The following is a 27833-nucleotide window of genomic DNA, read 5'->3' on the forward strand; positions in this document are numbered from 1 at the left end:
AGCCACATCCCACCCCATCATTGTGCACACACACTAACCCCACCAACAGTAAAACACATACTTTCCATTTGCAAGATTCAATCCCATACCTAACTGTGCAATGACAGTAGAAACAGACACATTAGCAGAGTGTGCTATTTGCAGTAGTTGGAGAAATCTTTACTAATGCTGTACTTAGAGGGTGCTGACATCATCTGTGTGTAGGAGGAGAGATGTGCACCCTGTAGTGTGTTCTCCCAGTTGGCAAAAGGCAGTTAACCCTCCCAGCATAGTGCACACACATAAACCACACTCATACTAACACACATTCATTCCCTTTGCAGGATTCAAACCCCTACCTAACTACGTTATGACACTGAAGAAAGACGCATTAGCAGAGTGCGCTATTCAAATTACTGGAGGACTTTACTACAGGTGATATAGTTATACAGTTCTGACATCATCAGTGTTTCAAAAGGAGGATCTGCATCCTGTACGATACTGTCACAGTTGCTAATAGGGACATTTCCCACACACACATCGATGTGTTGGAGGTTTGCATATGTGGGGGATCCAGAACTCCAGTGTGATTAGTATATGGTTTGATTGCAACAATGAGGGATATACTCCCAGTGGTGAGCAGTTTGTACTCATGTTTGTAAAGATCAGCTCTAGTATATCTGCCCCTCTTGTGGGAAGGTTGGTTACATGTTCCATAGCCAAAGAATGTCTGATCAATGGGAACCTTAGAGCTTGGGTATTGTGGCTTGTGTAATGTTCACAGTCTATGTTTGGGTAGCTGGCATGACCCAGTATGATGGTGTTTGCAGAGTAATCTAAACTCTCCTGTGTCAGCATGAAGGCTGTGTGGGAGTCCTGAGTTTGAGAGGGTGCTGTAAGAGCTCCTCTGTGTCTCTTTCCATGTGGTCCAGGGAGGTACGTCTCAGGTTGTTTGCACCAGCATGGACAATGTCTGCCTCATAGCTGTACTTGCTGTGGAGTGACCTGTGTGCCTGTGTTATGTGGCACATTCTATCACCCAACAGGTAGCTGACTGTGACCCTCACCTTGCTCTGTCTGGAGGGCAGCACGTCTGTCAACAGCTCATGTCAAGCAAGTGCACACCCCTCATAAATGATGTGGAAACCTTCAAAGGCCCAAGGCCTGTTGAAAATATGGACCAGACTGCAGATACCTGTATAGAGGCATTCTGTGGACACATTCAGGAATGCATGGATCATGAAGCCACATATGAAAGCATGACCCAATTCTCCAAAGGCAGATGTCCTGGGCGCCAGACACCAGCCATAAACACACTATACAATAGAAGGATGACACCACTACATGATACAACAACCTCCCAAAATGTGAAGGCACCACTGATGAGTATTGGAAGACAACTACAGGCACCCATATGATTGTCTAAGGCCATCTTTGAGAGAGGATTCCACAAGCCACTGAGGATAATCACAAGGCTGCCTGTAGTTATGTTAGTAACCTGGGTGGTACTACCCAGATATGCTCAGAGGTAATCCAATATGTCACACAAAATATAAAACACACAGACATTGCCATCATCCTAGTGGACAGGTTCAATGCTGCCTTCTCTTACACCACACCAAAAGGGCAAATATGTCTCGCAGCACAGTGCTTCCCCCCCTGACATCACAGATGCTCAGGTAAGAGATGCCCTTCCCAAAGCAATAAACACTGCATCAATGGGACCAGACAGTGTCCCAGGCTGTGTCCTACATGAACCACAAGAAGAGCTACACCCAGACATAACACCACTGTTCAATCCCAGCCTTAATACACGATATGTGGCCAGAGAGTGGCATACAGCAACAGTGGTCCCTCAACATTCAGGTGGTGCCGTCACGGATCCTGGGCACTACCCGCCCCATATGTCTGACTAGCTTTGTCTGCAAAGCTATGGCAAGGATCATCATGAACCTCACATATCTAGATATTGTGGACCTACAGACATGTCACCATACACAGTTTGGCTTTGTCAATGGCAAATCCTGCCTATCAAACCTGTTTGATTTCTTTGAAACAGTCACCAAGGCCACTGTCAAGGGGTAGGAGGTCCACACAGCCTACCTGGACCTTGCATAAGCCTTGGATACAATACCCCACTTGTGCATTCTAGGGAAGCTCACCAGTGTACATATTAACCCCTATGTCACTATGGGTATTGCACAGTGGCTCAAGGGCAGAACACATATGGTAGAATTGCTGGAAACATGTCAGCCTCCAACCTGGTACAAGTGGTGTCCCACAAGGCACAGCCCTAGGAGCTGTCATGTTCATTATATATTTGTCATAGGTACAGGCCAACATGGAAGTACTGTGGCTCAGCAAGTCGCAGGTGACTGCAGACCGAACACCATAATCAACTCACCAGCTAACACACGCATCCTCCAAAAGGGACTCTTGCAAACACACAACTTGTGCCACAGCCATGGCCTCAACGTGAATGACAGAAAGAGTATAGTCATCCCCTTTGTCAAACACTAAGTGACCACAACGTACCACATATGTGTTAATCCAGTAAGTGCAGACCAAGGAATTATGGACCTTGGGGTATGCAGGTTGATAGCATTCTACCATTTGACAACAACATGGACAAAGTGGTTAGGTAAGCATGTTATATGGGCCACATCATCATGGGATCCACATGTAGGCCAGGGGAGGACATTGTGCCCCTTTACTCATCCCTCATCATGCCCATAATTGACTATGATGAACCTGTCGACATGCACCTTACAAGACACCTGCAGCAACTGGAGCTACCACATATGTACCTCGACAAGGGGATCAAAGTGCTCAAACAGATGCCACATACTGACTTTAAAGTAGCAGCAGCTCTACTCAGTGACATACTGCCTCTTCATAGGCAATCTGTGCCTGACATAGAAGGCCAGGTCATACCCTCACATAATGGCCATGCTGCATCTCAGAATATCCAGATCCCACCAGGATACACGCTGGAAATACTTGAACCTCAGGAGTGATATACATAGGACATGGTGGAGGGGCACATTCACAACTCAGAGGCTCCCTTCATTCCTGATTATTATCCCAATAGAGGTTAGGCAGACTGACTCAGTGACTATCTTCAAGAGCGATATTAATGACTGGATGTGACATTGTAGGGTTACCCTGGGTATCACTTATGTGTCACTGTGAGAAAGAGGCACAGTATACTAACCTTGGAAAAGGGCATAGCAAGACAGATTCACAATGCATGTTGAAAGGCACACACATTCTGGCTAGGTGGATACATGCCCTGGGCAGATATCCCTGTACGAACCTATGGACCTATGTCTCTTTTTCACCATTGGCCCTATGTGCTGTCAATCACCAATGTAATCTCAATACTCCGGTAGCATGTGCAAAGGTCAGTTGTCAGTCACCTCTATGGTACAGTTGTGGAATATGTGTGTCATGTAGTAATGTCACAGCTGCCACATGTACACAGTCAACCCTATCCCTACCCATTGATGTACATCACATGTATGAGATGGAAACACATGGCCAAACTGTAACAACAACATACAAGTCAGTCAGATGCATGGACACATATGTCTCAGTCATTGTCCATGCCACCACAGCTGATGTGGGATGTCGCTCACTGGGATACATGATAGGGAACATGGAAGGGATCACTGAGCAAGTGACACAGGCTGGTAGACCCCTGACCTTGGTTGGCATCAGACCCTCACCAGGGATTCCGACAAATTACTGAATGCTAATGAATAAGTGTAGCTACAACACCCTAGCTGAATGGTTCTTAGCATGCAGTCACTGCATTGCTATGGAATACTGTCTTACCACTCCCACAACAGGTGAGAACATGCAGCTCCTGTACATCAACAACATGTAGACTTTATGCCCCAGACCAGGTGTGCATCCCTCACTACTAGGCTGATAGCATCTACATCTCACACTGTATATACACATCCCACATGCAGCACCTGCACAGAAGACCACGGTCATAATGTTACCCTGTGCAAATACCATGTATTCACATGTGGCAGGCATCACACATGGTAACTATTGAAAGTCACAGGTACATATGTGTATTTGGCACACACATACATCATGTGTTCATTGCCATAACCGGTGTAATCAATGTCATGCATTATTGTGAGGGACAACCCACACACATGGGCATTCTGTGTGTGCACAACACACATGGCATGTCTGTAATCAAAAGCCATACATAATTGTGATATCGTTTAGAAAGGGGTATGTGCATCCTGTAGTGTGTTTTCCCAGTTGCCAAAAGGGATATATCAATCATACACACTTACCCCCTTCACACACACTTGCCACCTGCTGGATTCAAACCCCTACCTAACTATGTTAAGACACTAAAAATGGACGCATTAGCACAGCGCGCTATTCGCATTACTGGGGGCTTTTCTTTCCCCTGATATACTTATAGGGTGCTGACATCATCAGAGTTTAGAAAGTGGAATGATCATCCTGTGGTGTGTTTTCCCAGTTGCCAAAAGGGATGTTTCTTTCATACACACTTACCCCCCTTCACACACACTTGCCACCTGCTGGATTCAAATCCCTACCTAACTATGTTATGGGCTTTCCTTTCCCCTGATATACTTATAGGGTGCTGACATCATCAGAGTTTAGAAAGTGGAATGATCATCCTGTGGTGTGTTTTCCCAGTTGCCAAAAGGGATGTTTCTTTCATACACACTTACCCCCTTCACACACACTTGCCACCTGCTGGATTCAAACCCCTACCTAGCTATGTTATGACACATCAGACGGACGCATTAACACAGCACGCTATTCGCATTACTGGGGGATTTCCTTTCCCCTGATATACTTATAGGGTGCTGACATCATCAGAGTTTAGAAAGTGGAATGATCATCCTGTGGTGTGTTTTCCCAGTTGCCAAAAGGGATGTTTCTTTCATACACACACACTTACCCCCCCTTCACACACACTTGCCACCTGCTGGATTCAAACCCCTACCTAACTATGTTATGACACTACAGACGGACACATTAGCACAATGCGCTATTCGGATTACTGAGAGAATCCTTTTCTCCAATATACTTATAGGGTGCTTACATGATCAGTGTCTAGAAAGGGGGATGAGCATCCTCTGGTGTGTTTTCACATTTGCTAGGGGTAACATTTGGACCAAGTGTGTGAGCATGCCCAGTTCAGCCTTCCCATGGCATGTTGTGTGAAAGATGTCTCATTTATCTAAGTGTGTGAGCATGCCCAGTGTGGGCTTTACATATGTTGAACTCTGCAGCCCATCACATTTGTGGATGAGTGTGACCTTCAACAAATACCTCCAGTTTATGGTTGTGTGTTCTGTGCCATGTTGTGTAGTTACTGTCCAAATGCTTTTGTGTGAACAAAACAGGGAGTATACTGTGCCTGCAGGTTTTGCATGGGATACTTTGCACACAATTGTCAACATCCGTTCATACTGACCTAACACTGTAGCACTGTCTAGTGTAGTGTTTCAGTACTTTCACTGTGGTGGTCAGTATCCTGGGCTTTAGTCCTGTCACTGCTTTACATTTCCATAGTGTGCACAACAGCCTGGTTAGGGTCCAGTTGTGCACATCTGCACAAAGGCAGTGCCTCTACAGACCCTGTTAATTGCTGCCCCATAAGCTTAACAAGTGTAGTCTGCAAATCTATGGAGAGGATCATAATTGAGCTCATAAACAAAGATATAGGGGACATGCAGACATTGTACCCATCCCATTTTGGCTTGGTCAGGGGCAGATCATGCCTTTTGTACTGGGTTGACATCTTCAAATTGGTCACTTAGGCCATTGTTGGGGAAAGGCAGTCCATACAGCCTACCTTGGCCTTGCAAACACTTTCAACACAATACCCCACTCAGGTATTGTGGAAAACCTAACAACTGAAATGTAAACCCATATGTCACAAGATGGGTTGCAAACTGGCTTAAGGACGGGACCCACAGGGTTAGAGTTGCTGGCACTATGTTAGACTCCAGGCTGGTCACAGGTGGTGTCACACAGGGCTCAGTCCTTGGCCCCATTGTTTGTCATGTACTTCCCAGAAGTACAGGCCAACATGGGAGGACTTTGGATGACAATGTTAGCAGATGACTGCACACTGGGCACCATAGTGGACAGTGCATCACACACAGATATCCTTCAGAAGGGACTCACAGTAACTGATAGCTGGTGCCAGGGCCATGGCCTGAAGTCAAAGTGCACAACATGTGTAGACATACCCTTCAGGAAAAGCAAGGTGACCCCAAGCTACCATATAGGTGGCAATCCTCTAAGCACAGAGGAGGCTATCATGGACCTGGGGACCCAGGTTGACAGTCGCCGTTCTTCTGAGACTCACATTGCTAAAGTGGCTAGGAAGACCTTCTACATTGCCCACCTGATCAGGATGGGATTCACATCCAGATCTAGTGGGTCATTGTTCCCTGTACTCTTCACTTATCAGACCGGTGATCAAGTCGAATGCCCTATTCTGGCTGTATCTCACCCAACATCTGCAGCAATTGGAGACACCCTGACTGTCCCCCACCTAAAGGATCAAGGAACCCCAACAGCTGTCATATGCTGCCAGATTGAAGACACTCACACTCTATTCACTCACATACCGTCTGCTTAGAGGTGACATGTGCCTGACATGCGAGGCCATGTCCAAACAGAGATTAATGGACATGCTCCACCTCAGACTCAGAAGATCCACCTGAACCACTAGTGCAGGTGACTTACACCTTAGCAGGGATGTATGTTGGACATGTTGGAGGGATGGAGTTATCACTTGGAGACTCCCTATGCTGTGGAATACAATCCTGGTCCATTTGAGGCAGAGCACCTTGCTGGCTGTGTTCAAGAGGTATCTTGACCTAATGCTAGTCGGAGAATGTGTTTGTCCATCAACACATTGTAAGCGTAGTTTGCCATGTCATATGTCTTGTTTAGTATACTGTGCCTCTGTCTACCTGTGACATAACATTGATACCCAGGGTAAACCTCCCATCTCCCATCCACTCATTAGGATTCCTGTTGAGGGGACTCAACCAGTGTCTCTATGGACAACCTGTACTGGTAGTTTACTCATGTGTCGGGTGGCTTCTGTGTTTTGGATAATGCAGTACAGCCTGTCCTATATATGTCAGTGCTGGGGTTCAGGTCCCTCATGTGCATAGCTCCCTGCCATTCAGATTGTACAAGGTGCAGCATGTGCATTGATTCCAGCTTGGACATGGCTTTCTACATCAGGCACAGCTTGCATCTGGGTGGACAGCATGGCAGTGTGTGGAGCTGCACTCTGTTTAATCAGACTACACATTACATGTGTTCCAGCTCTGTCATACTCCTGGTGAGGTACTGTTGTGGACTTTACAGGTGCTGGATGTGTGTGCATGAGGTACACCCACAGGGGCTGTTGTGGTCATTTCTAATGCTGATGAAAGATAACTGCAGAACCAGAATGACCTCCCTTAGCTAGATGTCAGACAGCATGGACCATACAATCACAACTGAAAACAGGACCCTCTCCACAAAGGGAAAGTGTCCTGTCTGGTGGACCCCAGCCATAAACAAACTGTATGACAGATGAGGGTTACTAATGCAAGACAGAGCTACATCTCCAAAGGGAAGACAGCTGTGATCAGCACTAGTAGAAAGCTACATTATCTCATAAAGACATGCAAGGTCAACTTGGGGACATAAATCACCAAAGACAATGAAGGTAACCACACTGCTTTCTTCAGTTATGTCAGACACCTGGTTGTGAACCCTCGGATATGCTCAGAGTTGGTACACAACAACATATATTCCAGTGACCTGACAGATATTGGCAACATTCCGGCGGACAGCTTCAGTGCGATTTACCCCTCCCTCACCCCCAAAACAAGATAGTTATCACTGCTGTATGTAACCTCACTGTCATCTTGGATGTCCATGTGAGAGCCACACTCAGCAAAGACAAGTACACAGCATCCATGGGACCTGCTGGTATCTCCAGTTGCATGCTATGTGAACTCCAGAAGGGGCTGGACCCATATATACAACTGCTATTTAACCTTAGTCTTGCTACAGGATATGTACCTGAACACTGGCATACGGCAACAGTGGTCCCACTCCACAAAGGGGATGCCTCCACAGACCATGGCAACTACCACCACACAAGCTTAACCAGCCTTGTCTGCAAAGATATGGGAGGAGTCATGGAGCTCTTACACAGACACATTACTGACCTACGGACCCTTGTTCCCACCTAGTTCAGCTTTGTACAGGGCAGATCCTGCCTTTTGCACCTTTGCACCCGAAAAGTACCTACCATGAAGATCAGGGTTCTTCAACACATGTCATATGCTTCCAGAATAGAGGAAGTCCAGCTTTGTTCAGTGTCATACCGCATACTTACAGGTGACCTATGCCTGACATACAAGACCATGTCCAATCAGGATTTGGTGGACATGCTCCACTGCAAGCAATCCAAATCCACCAGAGCCATGAGAGCTGAGTATTTGAACCTCAGCACATACATGTATAGGACATGCTGGAGGGACAGAGTCATAACTCAGAGGCATCTCACACTCTAGCAGAGTATCCCAGTTCATGTTTGACAGAGTCCCTCACTGACTCTCTTCAGGAGACATCTGGACAACTGCATATGAGACGGAGGCACAGACTAGACAGAGACACAGTCATGTTATTCAATTACGTAAGGGGTCATAATGTGTCACTACTAAGTCAGAGGCACAATATTCAGAATCTATTCTGTACACTTATTACCACTATAAGGGGTGGCAATAGCCACATCACTATGGCTAGGCTTATACATGCACTAGGGCAGATAGCCTAGTAGTACACTATGACACTATGAAACACCGGTGTATGTGTAGCTATTGTCAATCAAACAGTATGATGTGGCTTGGGGGCTTGATATCTCCCTGTATTCCAACATTGTTTTGTCTATTCCTTCTAGCATGTCTAGGGATCAGTTGCTAGTGTCCTCTCCTGCTCAGCTGGTGAACCTGGGAATATTGAGGCACTGTTACACTTGCCTCATGTACACTGACAACCCTCTCCTTCTGCCATAAAACACACATACATGTGAGAGATGCAACTATATAGCCAAAGTGGAGGCTGAGCTCTCTCAACATAGGACTAGCAAGACCAGAGAGAAGGTGAAGGTAACCACACACACATCTTTAATCCAGTCTCACATGGCACTGTCACAACTTAAGATCATACACATAGACACACAGAGACACTCTCGGAGGCTCTGATCAGAAGTCTACCAGAATGGCAGTGGCCACCACAGCAGACACTCACACAACTGCCTCCACAGGGCACAGCACATGCAACACATTGACCACAGAGTCGGTGTGCCAAACAGTCACAGCCCTTAAGGCCAAACACAATGCCAGACACACTTGTCATAGGTGACTCCATAGTCAGACACACTGATGTCCCACTCACCAGATCAGGTACAGAGGAGGTCACAGTAAGCTGCCTATCGGGCACTGGAATCCACCACATAATGCAAGCACTCAGGTCACTAAACTGCAAGTACAGGTCTGACCCAGTCATAATCCATGCTGGTGTGAGCGACCTGAGATGTACCTCCCTGGACTACATGGAAAGAGACATAGAGGATCCCTCTGATTATGTAGGCCAGGCAGGTATGACCCTGACCTTCGGCAGTATCCTACCTTCACCAGGTATGATGCCACATAAACAGAGACAAGATGATCAGCTGTAGTATTTTGCTTAGACTATGGTGTCATTCTAAGGGGGTCCAATGTCTGTCTGCCTGGGATGACATGCTGGACAGGCCATGGTGATTTGCAAGGGATGGCTTGCACCTGTCACCCGTGGGCTTCGGATTTCAGATGATGCTCTTGCCACCCCATTGTGCCTTTTTATGCAAGATTCAGATTCTACACCTACCACCCTAGAACACAGTAAAGGAAAGACACTAAGGGTAATGCTGCTCAATGCCCAAGGTCTCAACCTCAAGCTGCACACACTCTATGCCCTTCTCAGTATGTAGCACATTGATGTCTGTGCTGTGCCTGAAACCTGGTTCACAGCTTCTGACAGCACCCGGCACTATCGGGTGTTACCTCATATCATGCATTCCGGCACCAGCATCCCGACAACACCAAGAAGGATGGTGGGTGTCCATATTCATCAAGGACACCCTCACCTCATGGTTGGTGGCAACACACGATGCATCGGAGACCATCCAGGTGCCAGTGACCGTAGGCAAGACTGCTCTGCAGTTTGTAGCATGTTACATGCCACCCGCTCAAACTCAGGTACCTCACACAGCTATCCTGCAAACACTGAAGGGGATAAATGTATCTCCAAACACCATCCTACTGGGTGATTCCAACTATCCACATATAGACTGGGATCACTAATCATGCCACAACACTCTAACACAAAGGTTCCAAGAGTTCATACACTGAAATGCCATGGAACAACTGGTCCCAATCCCCTCAAGTGGAGGCAACATACTAGAACACATCATCACGAACATGGGGTCACACTGTTCAACACCAGACGTATACCCATCATTGGTGAGATCAGATCATGGACTACTCTCAGTGGGAGTCCACATCCCACCCACACCCCAGATGGGAAAAGAAACAGTGAAGACCTTCTCAAATGCTGACTTCACATTTCTGAGGACTGGTGTGGTCTCTTTCAAGGCCCCCAGGCCAGCGGACACCATTACCCAAGCCACTGTATCACTTAGAAATGCCTTCTACCAGCACCTCCAGGACTGCATGGATCAGGCAATCCCAAAAAATAAAATCTTTGTACCACAGGCAAGCATCCAGTCTGGTGGACCCTAGCCATAAACAAGCTGTACAACACAAGGAAGGAGCTACTACGAGATAGAGCGTAATCCGTGGGGGAAGACACCCTGCTCATTGTGAGTAAAACACTGGGTTCCCCCATACAATCATCCGAGGCATGTTTTGAGAGTAAACCCACTCAGGACTCCAGGGACAATCATGAGGCCTTTTTTACCTATGTTTGAAACCTGGGAGGGAACTCCCAGATATGCTCAGACTTAGTTCAGAATGATGTTGATATCACTGCACCTACAGACATTGGCAACATACTGGCTGACAGGTTCAGTGCAGATTTCTCCCCGCCGTGGCCGCAACTGGAGGGGTATGTACACCAGAGGATTGTAGCCCCACAAACATCTCCACTGCTGGGGTGGGAACTGCTCAATCCAAGGCAGAAAACACTTTATCCATGGGATCAGATGGTGTCCCCAGTTGTGTGCTCCATGAACTCAATGAGTAATTACACCCGCAGTTAGGGCAGCTGTTTAATCTTAGCCTCATCTCAGGATATGTTCCCAAGGAGTGGCATACAGCAATGGTGGACCCACTTCACAAAGGAGGTGCCTCCACCAACCCCAGAAACTACCATCCCATCAGCTTGACAAGCCTGTTCTGCTAAGCTATGGAGAGGATCATAATGGGAATTCTAAATGAAGACATAGGGGACTTGCAGACATTGGATCCAATCCAGTTTGGCTTTGTCAAGGGCAGATCATGCCTTTTAAACTTGGTTGACTTTTCAAAACACTCACCCAGGCCATTGACGTGGGCAAGGCAGTCCACACAGCCTACCTTGACCTGGCAAAGGCTTTCAACACAATACCCCACTCAGGTATCATTGAAAACATCACCAGCTTAATTGTGAACCCATACATCACAGCATGGGTTGCAAACTGGCTAAGTGACAGAACACACAGGGTCAAAGTTGCTGGTGCCAGTTCACACTCCAGAGCTGTCACAAGTGGTGTCCCACAGGGCTCAGTCCTGGGCCCACATTTGTTCAGTATCTACTTTTCAGAAGTACGAGCAAACACAGGAGGATTATGGCTGACAAAGTTCGAAGATGACTGCAAACTGGGAAGCATAGTTGGAAACCCATCTGACACAGACATCCTTCAGAAGGGTCTCATAGACACGGATAACTGGTGCCACAGCCATGGCCTTACATTAAACACTAAACAATGCATAGCCATACCCTTCAGGAAGAACAAGGTTACCACTACTTCCCATCTAGGTGGCAATCCTCTAAGCACAACGTAGGTTATCAGGGACCTGGGCACCCAGGTTGACAGCGACCGTTTGTTTGACACTCACATTGCCAGGGTAGTTTGGAAGGCCTTCTACATTGGCCACCTCATCATGCAGTGATTCACATCTAGATCAAGGGAGGTCATTGTTCCACTGTACTCATCACTCATCAGACCAATGATTGCATACAATGCCCCATTCAGATTGGATGGGCCCACAAATTCCTCGACAGGAGGTGAAAGGGTCTCAAACATATTTCTTATGCTGCCCGACTGAAGGAATTCCAGCTGTATTCAGTCGCGTACTGTCTGCTCAGAGGTGACCTGTGCCTGACATACAAGGCTATGTCCAACCCAGAATTAATGAACATGCTTCACCTCAAGACCTCTACATCCATCAGAACTACAAGGGCAGGAGACCTAAACCTCAACACAGATATTAATAGGATGTGCTGGAGGGACAGATTCATCACCCAGAGAGTCCATATGCTGTGGAACAACATCCTGGTACATGTGAGGCTGAGCACCTCACTGGCTTTGTTCAAGTGAGATCTTGACCAATGGATTGGAGATTGCAGGTATACCCCAGGGATAACCTCAGTATCACTGCTTGACAGAGGCACAGCAAAATAATGGGCATATTATCCATCAACTTGCAGGGGTGGCAGAAGCCACAAAACTCTGGGCTAGGCTTATTAATGCCCTAGGGCAGATAGCCTAGTATGAACCTATGAACCTATGGACATAGGCCTGGGGCAGTTCCTGCTATTAGGACAGTGGTCTGCAGCAAGCTATATAGTAGTAGTCTGCCTACTGGGACAAGGTCAGGTTGTTCCTCCTCCGAGTCACCCCCTGCCTGTGGTGGCCTTGGCAATGGTGGGGGGATGTTTGGCCCAGCCCTGTGCTGGTCCTGCTGCAGCTGTTTCCGCAGGATCATATTATGTAGCATAGCACATATCATGATCATTTGGGTACATGTAGTTGGTGTGTACTGCAAAGCTCCACCAGACGTGTCCAGACACCGGAACCGTGACTTGAGCAGCCCAAACACATGCTCTATGATATTACGTGTTTGTGCGTGTGCCTCATTATGGCATTCCTGTTCAGGTGTGTGTGCATTTCTGATGGGTGTCATCAGCCACGGCTCAAGTGCATAACCTGCATCCCCACTAGGTGTCCGTGTGGGAAGTCCCCATTGGCAAATGATTGGTACAGCATCGTCAGATGCCAGATGTGGGAATCGTGGTAGCTCCCAGGGCAGCCAGCACACACATTCATTATTATGCCCTGGGCATCACACACGACCTGGCAGTTGATGGAGGAGTATCCCTTGTGGTTAATGTAGGCTCTACCCGCTCACCGGCTGGTGCTTTGATGCGTATGTGCGTGCAGTCTATTGCACCCAGCACCTCAGGGTATCCCGCTATTTGCTGGAAGACGCATATTGCTGGCCACAACCTCACGGTCATTAGGGACATATATATGATCACTGACATGTGGTGACATGGCATCCAGGAACTGGTGCAGTACTCTGGAGGCTGATGCCTGTGATATCCCCATCATATCACCAGTTGGTCTCTGGAAGGTACCTGTTGCTAGTATTCTTAGGCCAACACATACCTTGGTTTCTACTGGGATGGGTTCCCCTCTGTTGGTTCTGTGTGTGAGATGTGGCCTGCACAGCTCAACAATCTGCTGCAGAAGGTCTCTGTCCACTCTGTAGCGCTCTACTATCTCCAGCTCATGTAACCCATGGTAGGTGACCCTGGGCCTGTATACTCTTCTCCTTCTCCTCACTCTGGGTTGTCTGTCAGCGTCTGCATTGTCACCACCCTCAGCAATTCGCCTATGCCTGATTATAATAGCCATGGCAGCCCCTAGCATTTCTGCTCTGAGTTCAGCTTTTTCAGTTTTCAATTCTGATAGCTTAGTTTCTGGCAGTATCTCTTGTGAGAAACAGCCTGCACTGCTCTTTGTTGTGTTTTAAGTGCTGGGTTGGGCTTCTAGTCTGCCTGTGTAATTGCCTGCTTCTAATTGTTTCCACCAATTAACTCTAGTAGTAGCTTCTGTCAGTTTCCATGTATTTTAGTTGTTTCCTGTTTCCTCTCTGTTTCCTGAGGGGGAGCAATGTGCACACCAGCTTAAACACGCTCACAGTCACTTAAATGCGCGCACACATCCTTACACGGTGTTACACGCGCGCACACATCCTTACACGGTGCTAGCTAAGCTGATTCATGCTAAAACGCGCGCACACTGCCTTACACACGTGCACGCCAGCGCAAACCATTGTAAGCGGTTTGCAACACGCTCCCACATGTTGAACCTGCCTTACAGCGCTGCAGCGCATGTATATCAAGAAACTTTGAGTGTAGGGATAGCATACACCCTCAATTTCTTGACTTTCCTAGTGTTCTGTTGGGACACACCTCCCTCCCTGATGTCTGTCTGTCATCTGTTACCTTACATTGCCCTCCAATCTGGTACATTTATTACTATCTTTCCCCCCGTGATGTCACCTACCTCTTACTCTGTTCCTCCCCCTTCTCTAACTCTTACACTACTCAGTAAGTGCTCATTACCTATGTGGCAGTGTGATTCAGTATTGTAACCCTCATTTACATAGGATTGCCTAGTAATGCTTAGTTACATGTCTTACATGGAGCTTCCCTTGACAACCACTAAACGGAGGCCATATTGTTTTTGGTCTGCAAGTCCCTCCATTGACATTCAATGTAATACATAAATCCCACAATTGTGGGCTTATAAGCTTCGGTTTTCAGTTTTAGGTAGCGAAACCCGTTTGCGGTGTGCTGCAGTTAAACACAAAAATCCCGTGAAAAAAAAAAAGTTATATAACTTCTTTTTGCAACACTTTTTCATGCCAATGGCCACATATTTGGCCATTGGCATGCTTAATGAAACATATGCACCCTTTATTTGGAGCTGACATAGCTCCGCTTTTAATTTTGCAGAAATGTACTCAGTTGTCAGCTGAGTACATTTCTGCAGCTAACACGTCTGTTACACGGACTGGTTTTGGCTTCGTGGATCGCTCAAATACCTCATTTGCATATCTTGGAGCTGCAAATGAGGTATTGAGCATTCGCCAGTCCGTGTAAGAGACGTGTTAGCTGTCTCTTACACGGAGATTTGGGCTGTTCCTGAATCAGGAGGCTTACACGGAGGCTTACACTACTCTTGAACTCCGTGTAAGCCTTCCTGAATCTGGCCCAATATCTTTAGAGAAATAGGTTAATTATTTGGAATTAACCCAATATCTTCTAAGTGGTTAAAGGCAATTATTTAAGATCAGAATGCAGAAGGATGCCTTTTTAAGGGGACAGACCTCTGTTCTGTTATTGAAGGATCCATCAGAATCTGGATTAGAAGCATGATCCTTAGCTGTTTGGATCATGTTGGAGTAGTGATAATAATAGTCATAGCTCATTTTTTACTTTTTATAATAATGTTATATACCAACTGTTTCAGAAGGAATTGTCACTATATTTTATCTCTGAAATAGCCCAAGACAGAGCAGAAGAAGATGGTCATTCTGATGACAACAATCAGCTCTATCTTGGTATGACCTCATTGAATACCATTCTCTAAAAGGCACTGCCATTTGTCAGCTAAAAGTATATGTTATGGTATACCATTGGCCTGAAAGTAAATTATGTAGAATGCACGTTTCATCTGAATAGCTTGTTCCCAAATAATCATAGCAAGTCTGATTAGTGGGAAAATATGGACTCATCCTTATGCAGTGATGTACCACATTATCATTGTGTTTTATGTACAATTTTCAGACTTCTTGGATTGACAGCTGGCTGTAAAACATCTCTTAAAAGATGATGAAGTGCTTTCTTTGAGATGGAGACTACTGCCTGTCAAATTTGTAAAACTCTAAATGAGTTCCTAAAGTGTAATTAAAAAAGTCTGTTGTCAAGGTCTGCCTTGGCATTGGAGGCCCAAAAGGCAATCTCTTAATGTAAGCAATCTGGTAGTGCCACTCTGCATTGTTTCACCAAAGTGGGAATCAGTGGCAGAATATTCTCTAGGGCTTGAGTTCAATGAAGCCAAAGACTCTTTAGATCTTTTCCATTATTTTTCATGTGAATTCTGGAATTGCATGCTACAAAAATGAATGAAAATACAGTCCCCAGAGCTTCTATGAAGGTCCTATGTTTACTTGCTTTTGCTAAGAAATAGAAGAGCAGCGTTTTGTATCATTTGCATGCTGTCCTGACGAAAAGAACAGTAAAGGCTTCCTTTTATCGGAAGGACTCCATGGAATCATATTGACTAAGAAGAGAGTTTAATTGCATGTTCTAGCAATTCAGAACAATCCTACGGTTATTAACAATTTGGAAATATTTTGATGTGGTTATTTGTAAAATTGCAACAGACTGGGATTCAATCAGACAATTGCCCAATTAATGATAAATTTGCAGCATTCTTTGAAGGCTTACAGATCCAGAAATTTAGCAACGTTCCTAATTGCATTAGAAAGACCAAATAGTAGAGAAGTAAATTGGTACTTAGAACCATATTAACTGTGTGTGTGCCTTGCATGCTTAGAGAAGAAAAATGCTGTATTCCATTTCTAAGGTTACAAATCATTTATTCAGCATAAGAAGAGTATGAGGGAGCAACAGCTTGATTTTACTGATCTTTATGAAACTCTTGAAATTTATCTAGTCTAGAGTAAGTCTCCCTTTACTTTCTATGGTACTAGAGAAAACCTTGAATATTAGCTCCTGCCAATCTCCAAAGGGAGGACTGACTGAAAATCTTAAGATAATAGAAGCTCTTGAACCAAATGAAGAAATACCTGAAGTAAGACATTGGAGGGTACCTGAGACTGGTCCTGCAATTGGAGAGGATACAAAATTCTACGGACCAAACTGTGGAAGCTTTGTCACCTTCCTTTTATTATATGATATCAGTTTTTCATAAATGTAGAAAGTGTTCCTCCTAGCGACTATAAATCTAGGACAAGCTGCAGAGATGAAGGCAGACATAATCAAGTGGGACATGAAGTAAACTGCTTTTCTTGCTAAGATGTTTGCATTGGCTGTTGTTAATTTTCTATGTCATTTGCTGCTCCTGTTGATGTTAAATACTTTTTATTTCATATGTTGCTGCTTTTTTCATGGTTCATATAGAAGAATTAAGACTTGTAAGGGATATTTTGGTGACCTGGGAATGAAATGTTTCATAGTTTTACCCTGTCGTTACATTAATTTTAACAACATTTCCAATGATAGATTAAACATTGTTTTGTCTGGACAAGCATCTAGAAATTGAATAAAAACATTTGGGAAGGATATGTCTTTAACCAAGCAGCTCTGAAACTGAGGAAGCTGATTTAAAAATAGTTTCCACAGTGTCATCATTATAACTGAAATCCTGCAGGTCTATCTGCAGTATGAGCTTAATTTATGATTTTGCTCTTAATATCTTAGATTTGATTCTGTTATGTGGTTAATGATTTCACATTCCTGCACAGCCATGCATCTGATCCCTTACAGATAAGGTAGTAGACATACAATTTCTCTTCCCAAATGTCTCCAGGAAGGCACCTTCTTTATCATGAGGAAGATTCCTCAGAACCACTGTTTTCATTGACCTGGCTTAGAAGTGAAAAGGTCTATAAGAAGTTTCCTATAACTGGTTAAGATATATATTCTATATCCTTAAATTGCCATTTCTGCTTCCTCATGTCACATTCACGACTTCCTCATATCACATTCATGACTGTTTTTTTTTTTTTGCTATGAGAGAGGTTAGACTACAATATTGCAATTGCTGTATTTATTGTAAAAATAAGCCAACAAACCACAAGTGTCAGCATGCTGTAAGTTTATTAAAGTAATATTATATTGATGCAAGTAGTTTGCTGGGTTATTTTTGGTTTATTTAACTGAAATTTAGTGATATTTTCTGTTACTGTATCTATTATGTTTGCTATTTCATGATATTTGCCCTTTTCTTATGGGTTTTTAGACAAGTGAGTCAATTTGTTTGAGTAAGGGAGATGTGAGGGAAAACCTGTCCCTCACATAGATATGCAGATAGTTGTCATCCCTTCAAAAACATGACTATAATTATTTGCACTGTAGTATATTGGAAAATTGCATGGCAGTAATTTTTAACTGACAAGTTTCTTTCAATGGTTTGAGAACTAATTTTTCACAGTAGTCCAGTCTGTAACAGTATTGTCAGCAATTTGTGTTTTATGCAAGAAGTCAACTTGCTGTTGAAAATGTAATGGGTTTCCCTGGGAAAAGAATTTGAGAAAATGGATCCAAAGAAGTCTCTGAGACATACTTATACACTTATTTGGTCAAGAATTCTGGACAAAGTCAAAAAATTGGAGGGAAACAAAGAACCAAAATAAATGGCAATTTGTAAATATTGCTCTAATAAATGCTGAAAGTCAATAGTACAATGAGTTTTGCATCAACATGCATTTTCTGAGGAATAAGGACTATAAAACATTAATGTCTGGCATTATTTACTGGCTGTAATCCTTTAGTTATTTACAAAAAAACAAACATTATACCTGGGGTAGGGCAAAATATTATGCAAAATTAGGGGCATTCTGAAAAATCAGGAACAGCTAAGAGCTATGTGCTGACAAAATTTCTTGAATGACGTATGTAATGGCAATATTACTATTGATTTAAGCTCCAGATCCCTATATAAACTTAATGTACCTAATCAGTGGGAAGGATACAGACATAAAGGTTTTAAAATATTACATAAAGTTTAGTGTATAAAAACATACCTTTGGGGTGGTAACAAGTGGAAAAGCCAGTATAATCACTGGAATCTGTACTGGAAAGTAGTCGGTTCTTAAGATAAGACCTCCATCATTCTCATCCTTATCTTAGTTGGATGAGGAAGGAAAACTATTAGTCTTTTTTCTCATCTTCACCTGAATAAAATGTTTAGGATCTAAATAAATGATACCTCCTGCTTCATATAGGAACCTAGCATAATTGAATGTAGTAGCCTGTAAATTGTCTGCTTATGTGAAAGCTTGTTGCATATTCTGGTAATTTTGACAATCAAGTCTTTTCCCTACATGAAGCAATCACTTAATATGATAACATAACAAAACTGCTTGTTGAAATGTTTCTTTGATGGTGTCATGAGAAAATACTCAGCAAACAGAATAGTTTTTTTAAATACACTTCTAAACATCAGAAAACCACTGTATGATGCCACAAAAATGATATAGTCTGTATACTGCTTTCCATTTTTTGACATGGAGAAATGACCAAAGAGCTATCTAAAAGTTAACAGACAGGTATTCAATACAGATGCATGATAGAACAAATTTGAACACGTGAATGTCACTTCTTTATTCCCCGGCTCCTTCTAATAGCTATGGTATAAGTTTCAGCTGCATACACATTGAGATGTCCAACTGCTGAGAAATGTCTGGCCCCATAAATGATGTTCTTTTTCCACCATATCCCAAACCATTCTTGATTTTCTCTCACAAAAAGCTAATTATATATATATATATATATATATATATATATATATATATATATATATATATATATGGGTCTACTTCATATGATCGACAGACCATTTGATCGAAAATCATTTGGTCGACAGCTCATTTGGTCGACAACCAGTATTCAAGGCACTTAACAGGGATTTGCCCCCATCCCCAATGTTGTGCGACCCTGGAGTTGATATATATATATAGTTAGGGGGGGTGTGGGGGGCACAGCCCCCACATTGGGAGGTGTGGAGGGCAAAGCCCCCCACCTATTTTCATTTAAAATGTGTTTTTTTTCTTGTATTTGCATGCTTTTAAACGAAAATAGGTGGGGGGGATTTGCCCCCCACACCCCCCTAACTATATATAACAACTCCAGGGTCGCACAACACTGGGGATGGGGGCAAATCCCTGTTAGGTGCCTTGAATACTGGTTGTCGACCAAATGAGCTGTCAACCAAATGAATTTCGATCAAATGGTCTGACGATCATATGAAGTAGACTCATATATATATAAAATCTTCATTCTTATTCTTGTTATAAATTAAATAAACTTCACTCTCACTCATGCCCACCCTTTAGGTATTGTTTTTACCTCAAAATAAGTACATTTTGATGTCATTTTGTGACTTATCTTTACTCACTGCTGTTACCACCAACACTTCTATTTTATGTAACACTGTAAGGGAAGCTGGTGACCCTTAACCCTATCTTATTTAAATGTACAAGATCATAATGGAAATTACGCAATCTGCCCTTGCAAACAGTACTATGAAAAACATGAATTACAAAAATGAAATGGTTGCTGTTATTAAAAAAAAGTGGCTTTATTGTAATTTTCAGAAAATATACAGAGATACAAGTGGGAGACATGAATAGTTTCTTATGGCTGTACTTGTCATCCTCAATTGGAAATAATGGAAAAGGTGCAAATTAAGTGATGCTGCAATGAATAGACATAATTATCATGTCAGCAATTATCTAGCTGGATACGACTGTGTTATTACATATTCTTACTGCCTTAGAGACCTGATTTATACTGAATACCAATGTAAGTAAATGAAAAACCTACAGGAAAGACACAAATCACTGGTGCACAAGCCATAGATTAAAACTCAGTGCAAAGAAATGCATTAAAGTGCCTTTTGGGAACATCAACTCAGGCAAATTAATCCATTGATAAGACACCTCAAAGAGCTGACCCAGTAGTTACAGCTCTGGGAGCATATGGTGTCAGTAATCTGGCCTTTGATCAACATATAGCCAAGGTGATAAGAAAATCATTCTATATTGCTCAGCTTAGCCCAGCTTATAAGTAAGAGTATGGCATCCAGGTCCAAGGGAGTTATAGTACCACTTTAATTGGTCCTTATCACACCCATCATTGAGTCCAGTGCTGCCTTTGGCGTGTACCTGACTAGGCATATGCAACAAGTGGAATGCCTGCAGTAGTCCCTCACCAAGACAATCCAAGGTATTAACACATTGTCTTATACAGATAATCTTAGATCTCTGTCTCTGTACTCGATCTCTTGCAGATTGCTGAAAGACGATCTGTGCTTAGCATATAAGGCATCCTTAGATGCACCCCAGATGGAGCTATTACAACATCAGCAAAATGAACAGTACCAGAAACATTAAATCCAGGGATTTATACTTTGTTTGTGACATAAATAGACCATGCTGGTGAGACAGATATGTGATTCAAAGGATCCTCATGCTTAGGAATAAGATCTTCATCCGTGTGAAGCAGAGTCCATTCCTAACTCTATTCAAATGTTACCATGACCATTGCATGGGAAATCATAAATCCATCCCATGCTTGGCCCCCATGTCTCTTATAGACAGAGGCTAACAGTAAATATTCCCACACTAACAATGGATGGGAAATTGCAAATCCATCCCAAGGCTAGACCCCATGTCTCCAATAGACAGAGGCCAACAGTAAACATTCTCTAACTAACATATGCCCCTCACAAAATGTTTTGCAGCCCCCTAACATACCCTCAAATTCAGATGAACATGTTACAAGAGGATACCATTGGATTGGGTTACATGGCTAGGTTTACAAAGGGCCTGGTTCTCATAAGCCTAGTATATACCTATGAACCTATGTTCACAGACATGAGGCTCAACTATGCATTCCTGAAAGGTTTCAGGTAAAAAGAACATAGAGTCTGTTTTTTCACATCTCTTAAGTGATGCATTCCAAAAGATAAGTTTAACGTTGCTGGTATGCCAGATGACAGCAATCAACTGGTCTGCTATCATTCATCACAGGACAAGTGAGTTTAGGTTAATGACAGCTTTAAGTAGCTAAAAGTGAATCCTTAAAGCCAATCCCTAGCACAGTGGAAGGGCATTAAAATGTGCTGCCAGTATCTCAAAAGCCTGACTAGCACCTCAGACACCAGGTGATTGGCTAAGAGAAGGAGTTGATGACAGCCTTCTTTCTGATGGAGGTTGAAAGCTGGAAGGTGATTTCATGCTTGCATATGCACTGTCTAATCATAAAAGCATTCAATACAAGGGTTCCACCCACTGTAATGGTGACTTCATACCCCTTCCAAGACAGAATAAAACAGTTCTGTTTCTTCTCACAGTAATGATGTTTCAATTTCCCACCATTGTGAGAGTCAGCTGTGGAAAAACAAACTAGGGGTTAATAGTGAAAGCAGGGTCTTAAAAAAAATCTAAAAAAATACAGATTAAATAGCCACTTCAGTTCACCTGTTACTGACGATGCATCCTATGTAATCACCTTTTAACCGACACAGTTAATTTAATGCCCCTTACATAAACATCAACCGTTCAGAAAAGACCAAGACTGGATGCATTATGTTAATCTCTGTTAGTGGTTATTTGTATGAAACTCACTACCAAAATGTGTTTCAAAACATATCTGCCCTGTAGTCATTGCTGACTCTTCTAGACACTCCTTCAGAATGAACCTGTTTACTCCTGGCGGGTCTGATAATCACATTTCCCACAATGCTGTTAGTATTTTTCAGCCCTAACTTTATGGCAGTATTTTAGATATACTCAGTTACCTGCAATTTAGTGAAATTAGCATAGCTTGACACATATCAGCTACAGTATGTCTCCTTTTACATCAGTTTGCTAATGATTACTTCAGATGCAAACTAATAAACTTCAAACAAGGTGAGTCTACTCCAGATTAAAAGTTATACCATTTTAATAATTTATTTTTTTGTTAACCAGGAAACCTGTAAAGTCCAAGTACCTTTTTTCAGGGGCAACTAAGGATAATTTTCTAGTTAACATGTTTATTTTAATTATTATTTTTATTTGTTTATTGAGGTAAGACATTGATCAACTTGGGTTGTTTTCAGGCGCATCTTGGGAATAATAGATATAAATGAAATGAAATCAAACATTAAGAAAAGATAGTAAATGCAAAACAGGTAAGTAAAGCTTTTGAGGATTATTATTAGAATTCACCAAACATGTCTTGCAGTCTAAAAAAGCAGTTTTACATCAGCTGAAGTTCATACATTATGCAAAAGAGTAAGCACAACAGAAAATTACACTAATATAAAAGTAAATTACAGAAAACGGACGAGTTCTGTGTCCAGAGTATCGATACAGTGCATATGCCACAGTTGTTGCTGAGAAGTATGAAGAAGGGAAGGGCAGAGATGCAGAAGTGGAAAGTTGTGTTCATAGGTTCATAGGTTCATACTAGGCTATCTGCCCTAGGGCATTTATAAGCCTAGCCAGAGTGTGTTTGGCTTTCGCCACCCATTTTAAATTAATTTTGCTATGCCCTTTTTCGAGGTTAGTATACTGTGCCTCTGTCTAACAGTGACACAGAAGTGATACCCGGGGTAAACCTAGGATCCCCCATCCACTCATCAAGATTCCTCTTGAAGAGAGTCAATGAGGGGCTCTGCCTAGCCTGGACTGGGATTTTATTCCAGAGTGAAGGGAGCCTCTGGGTTATGAATCTGTCCCTCCAGCATGTCCTATTTATTTCAGTGCTGAGGTTCAAGTCTTTAGAGCACGTAGCTCGATGGGATTTGGATTTTCTGAGGTGCAGCATGTCCATTAATTCCGGGTTGGACATGGCTTTATAAGTCAGGCACAGATCGCCTCTGAGCAGGCAGTATGCCACTGAGTAGAGCTGGAGTTTCTTTAACCGGGCAGCATATGGCATCTGTTTGAGCCCTTTGATCCTCTTGGTGAGGTACTTTTGGGGTCTTTCCAGTTGCTGCAGGTGTCTGGTAAGGTACATCCCAAAAGGGGCATTGTACTCAATTATGGGCCTGATGAGGGATGAGTAAAGAGGCACGATGACCTCCCCTGATCTGGATGTGAATCCCTTTATGATTAGGTGGGCTATATAAAATGTTTTTCTAACCACTTTGGCCACGTGGTTGTCAAATGAGAGATTGCTATCAACTTGGGTCCCCAGGTCCCTAATTACTTCTTCCATACGTAATGGATTACCACTTATGTGGTAATTTGTGGGCACTTTGTTTTTGCCAAAGGGGATGACTATTTACTTTTTGGCGTTTAGCTTGAGGCCATGGCTCTGGCACCAGTTGACTGTTTCTATGAGGCCCTTTTGGAGGATGCTTGTGTCAAATGGAGAGTCGATTATGGCGCCCAGTTTGCAGTCATCTGCGAACTTGGTCAGCCACAGTCCTTCCGTGTTGGCCTGTACCTCTGAGAAATATATACCGAACAAGAGAGGTCCCAGGACTGAGCCTTGTGGAACGCCACTTGTAACTGGTTTGGAGTCTGACATGGCTCCAGCAATTCTAACCATGTGGGTTCTGTCTTTGAGCCAGTTTGCAACCCATCTAGTGACATAGGGGTTTAAATTTAAGCTGGTGAGCTTATCTATAATGCCCGAGTGGGGTATTGTATCGAAGGCTTTTGCGAGGTCCAGGTAGGCTGAGTGGACCACCTTCCCCTCGTCAATGGCCTTGGTGACTGTTTCAAAGAAATCGACCAGGTTTAAGAGGCAGGATCTGCCCTTAACAAAGCCGAACTGGGTAGGATCGGTCCCCAATATCTTTATTGATAAGGACCATGATGATCCTTTCCATAGCTTTGCAGACCAAGCTAGTCAGGCTTATGGGGCGATAGTTTCCAGGATCCGTTGAGGCACCACCTTTGTGGAGAGGGACCACCGTTGCTGTACGCCACTCTTTGGGTACATATCCTGTAGTAAGGCGGAGATTGAACAGCAGTTTTATGTTTGGGTTTAGCTCTTCTTGGAGTTCATGTAGGACGCAGCCCGGGACACCGCCTGGTCCCATTGATGCTGTGTTTTTTGCTTTGGAGAGGGCGGCTCTTACTTGAGCATCTGAGATGTCAGGGGGGGCAGCACTCTGCTGGGATAGATATTTGCCCTTTTGGTGGGGGGGGGGGAGAAGTTTGCGCTGAACCTGTCAGCTAGGATGTTGGCAATGTCTGTGGGTTCGGTGTATTTTTTGTCATTTTGGACTAATTCTGAGCATATCTGGGAATTCCCACCCAGGTTCCTAACATAACTAAAGAAAGCCTTGTGATTATCCTTAGTGTCCTGTGCAATTTCTCTCTCAAAGCTGGCCTTAGACAATTTTATGAGTGCCGGTAGTTTTTTGCTAATACTGATCAGAGATGCCTTCCCTTTTTGGGATTTTGCTCTATCATTTAGTAGCTTCCTCCTTCTATTGTATAGTTTGTTTATGGCTGGGGTCTACCAGACAGGACATCTGCCTTTGGAGGATTGGGTCTTGGTTTTATTTGGGATTGCATGATCCATGCATTCCTGAAGGTGTTCATAGAATGCGTTTATAAAGGATTCTGTGGTCTGGGCCGTATTTTCCACAGGCCCGGGGGCTTTGAAGGATTCCACCTCGGATTTGAGGAGTGTGAAATTTGCTTTAGAGAAGTTTTTCACTGTGGTTTTCTTGGCAGGGGGTGGGGTCGGGATGTGAATATCCAGTGAGATTAGTTTATGGTCTGATCTTACCAGTGAGGGATGCACTTCTGGTCTGGAGCATAGAGTCCCCATGTTGGTTAAGATCAGGTCCAGTATGTTTTCCCCTCTTGTGGGAGTGGTAACAAGTTGTTCCATAGCATTTGAGTTTATAAATTCTAGGAACCTTTGGGCTAGGGTGTTGGAGCTAGAGTAATGCTCCCAGTCTATGTTTGGGTAGTTGAAGTCGCCCAATATAATGGTGTTTGGAGAGACCTTCATATTTTCCAGTGTTCTCAGGAAGGCCGAGTGGAGTTCCTGGGGTTTGGAGGGTGGTCTGTAGCAGGCTATAAACTGGAAGGCAGTTTTACCCACTGTTAGTGGCACATCGATAGTCTCTGATGCTTCATGCTGTGCCACCAACCTGGAGGTGTGGGTATCTTTGACGAATATTGATACTCCCCCTCCTTTTGTGGTTCAGTCCAAGTTTTGGGGCTGAAAAGCATGGTATGAGGTATAACCTGGTAGTGCTGGGGTGCTCTCGGGAGCCTTGAACCAGGTTTCTGTTACTGCACAGATATCAATGTTTTCCATGCTAAGGAGAGTTTCGAGTGCATGCATCTTGAGGTTTAGACTTCTGGCGTTGAGTAGCACTACTCTTAGTTTCTTATCCCTTGTGATACCTATGAAGGTGGGTTTGTCTTTTGAGCCTTGCCTAAAAAAAGGCACTATGGGGGTAGCAAGAGCCTTTGCCAATATCCAAAAGACCAGGGGTGATAGGTGCAAGCCGTCCCTAGTGAAGCATCGTGGCTTGTTGAGCATGTCATCCCAGGCTGACAGGCATTGGATCCCCTTTGAATGACACCAATACTTAAGCCAATTGTTGAAATTTATCATCTTGTCTTCATATTGTGGCATCATTCTTGGTGAGGGTAAGATGCTACTCAAGGTCAGGGTCATACCGGCCTGGGCTACATGCTCAGAGTGCTCCTCTATGTCTCTTTTCATGTAGTCCAGGGAGGTACATCTCAGGTCATTCACACCAGCATGGACAATGACTGAGTCATATTTGTACTTGCCTTGGAGTGACCTGAGTGCTTGTGTTATGTGGCGGATCCTAGCGCCTGACAGGCAGCTCACCGTGACCTTCTTCTTGCTAAGCCTGGTGAGCGGGACGTCAGTGTGCCTGACAATAGTGTCACCTATTACAAGTGTATCAGGTGTGTTGTTTAGCCTTAAGGGCTGTGACTGTTCGGCACACTAGCTTTGTGAGCTATGTGTTGCACGTGTTTTGTTTTGGGGTAGCGGTTGCTTGGGTGTCTGCTTTGGAGATCTCTGCTGCTTAGGCAGATTTTTATTTAGAGCCTCCGAGTATGTTTTTGTGTGTTTATGTGTTTGGTTTGCTGTCATGGTAGGTCTATGTGAGACTGGAATTGTAGTGAATGTGGTTTCCTTTTCCTCCTGACTGGTTACGCCAGTACTGAGTTGAGAGAGCTTAGCCTCCAGTTTGGCTATATGGTTGCATCTCTCACATGTGTTGGAATTTGTTGGGAGGAGGAGAGGGTTGTCTGTGTACATGAGGCAGTTGTAACATTGCCTCAAGATTCCCAGATTCACCAGCTGAACCAGAGAGGAGATTGACAACTGACCTTTGTACATGCTAGAATAGTATTGGGAATTCCTTTATAATTGAAAAAAAGGGCCAATGGGGAACAAGGCACTGAAGGGGAGTTTGTGAAGGTGTAGTGCTTTTAATTTTTTAGTGCTGACTTATATAATTGCTTTAGTGAGCAAGTGCCAGGTAACTTAAATGCAATGTGCTACAGGTAACTTAAATGCAAAAATGACAAACAGTAACTTTCAATCAAGTGAAACAAGGAAATAAGTACAGTAAGCAATGCAGATATCACTAGGGATCCAAAGAAGCGCTGAAAAGCTGTGTTTTAGGTGGAATTAGCATTTCAGGGAAATAACAAGCAAACAAACAACAAGCATACAAACAAAGCTAGATTCAGCAGGCCTGGATCTAGTCTATGCTACAGCAAACAAGGTGTACCAATTTCAGTAAGAAACAGTTCAAATATGCAGGCACTATAAGCCTTTAACCAGAAATTCCCAGCTCAGAAGGGCAGAGTCCAGCCTCTCCTCTCACAAGAGTGCAGACCACGAACCTTCTTAATGTAAAATAACTGGCCTGAAGCCCAAGTGCTTAAACCAGAAGTAATACACTTTTAGAATAACAGACACTGAGCCCTCAATCAGCAGTTCCCAACTTAAAA

This window comes from Protopterus annectens, chromosome 1.part1, assembly GCF_019279795.1.
Source record: "Protopterus annectens isolate FY-2018-M chromosome 1.part1, PAN1.0, whole genome shotgun sequence".
Lineage (NCBI taxonomy): Eukaryota > Metazoa > Chordata > Ceratodontiformes > Protopteridae > Protopterus > Protopterus annectens.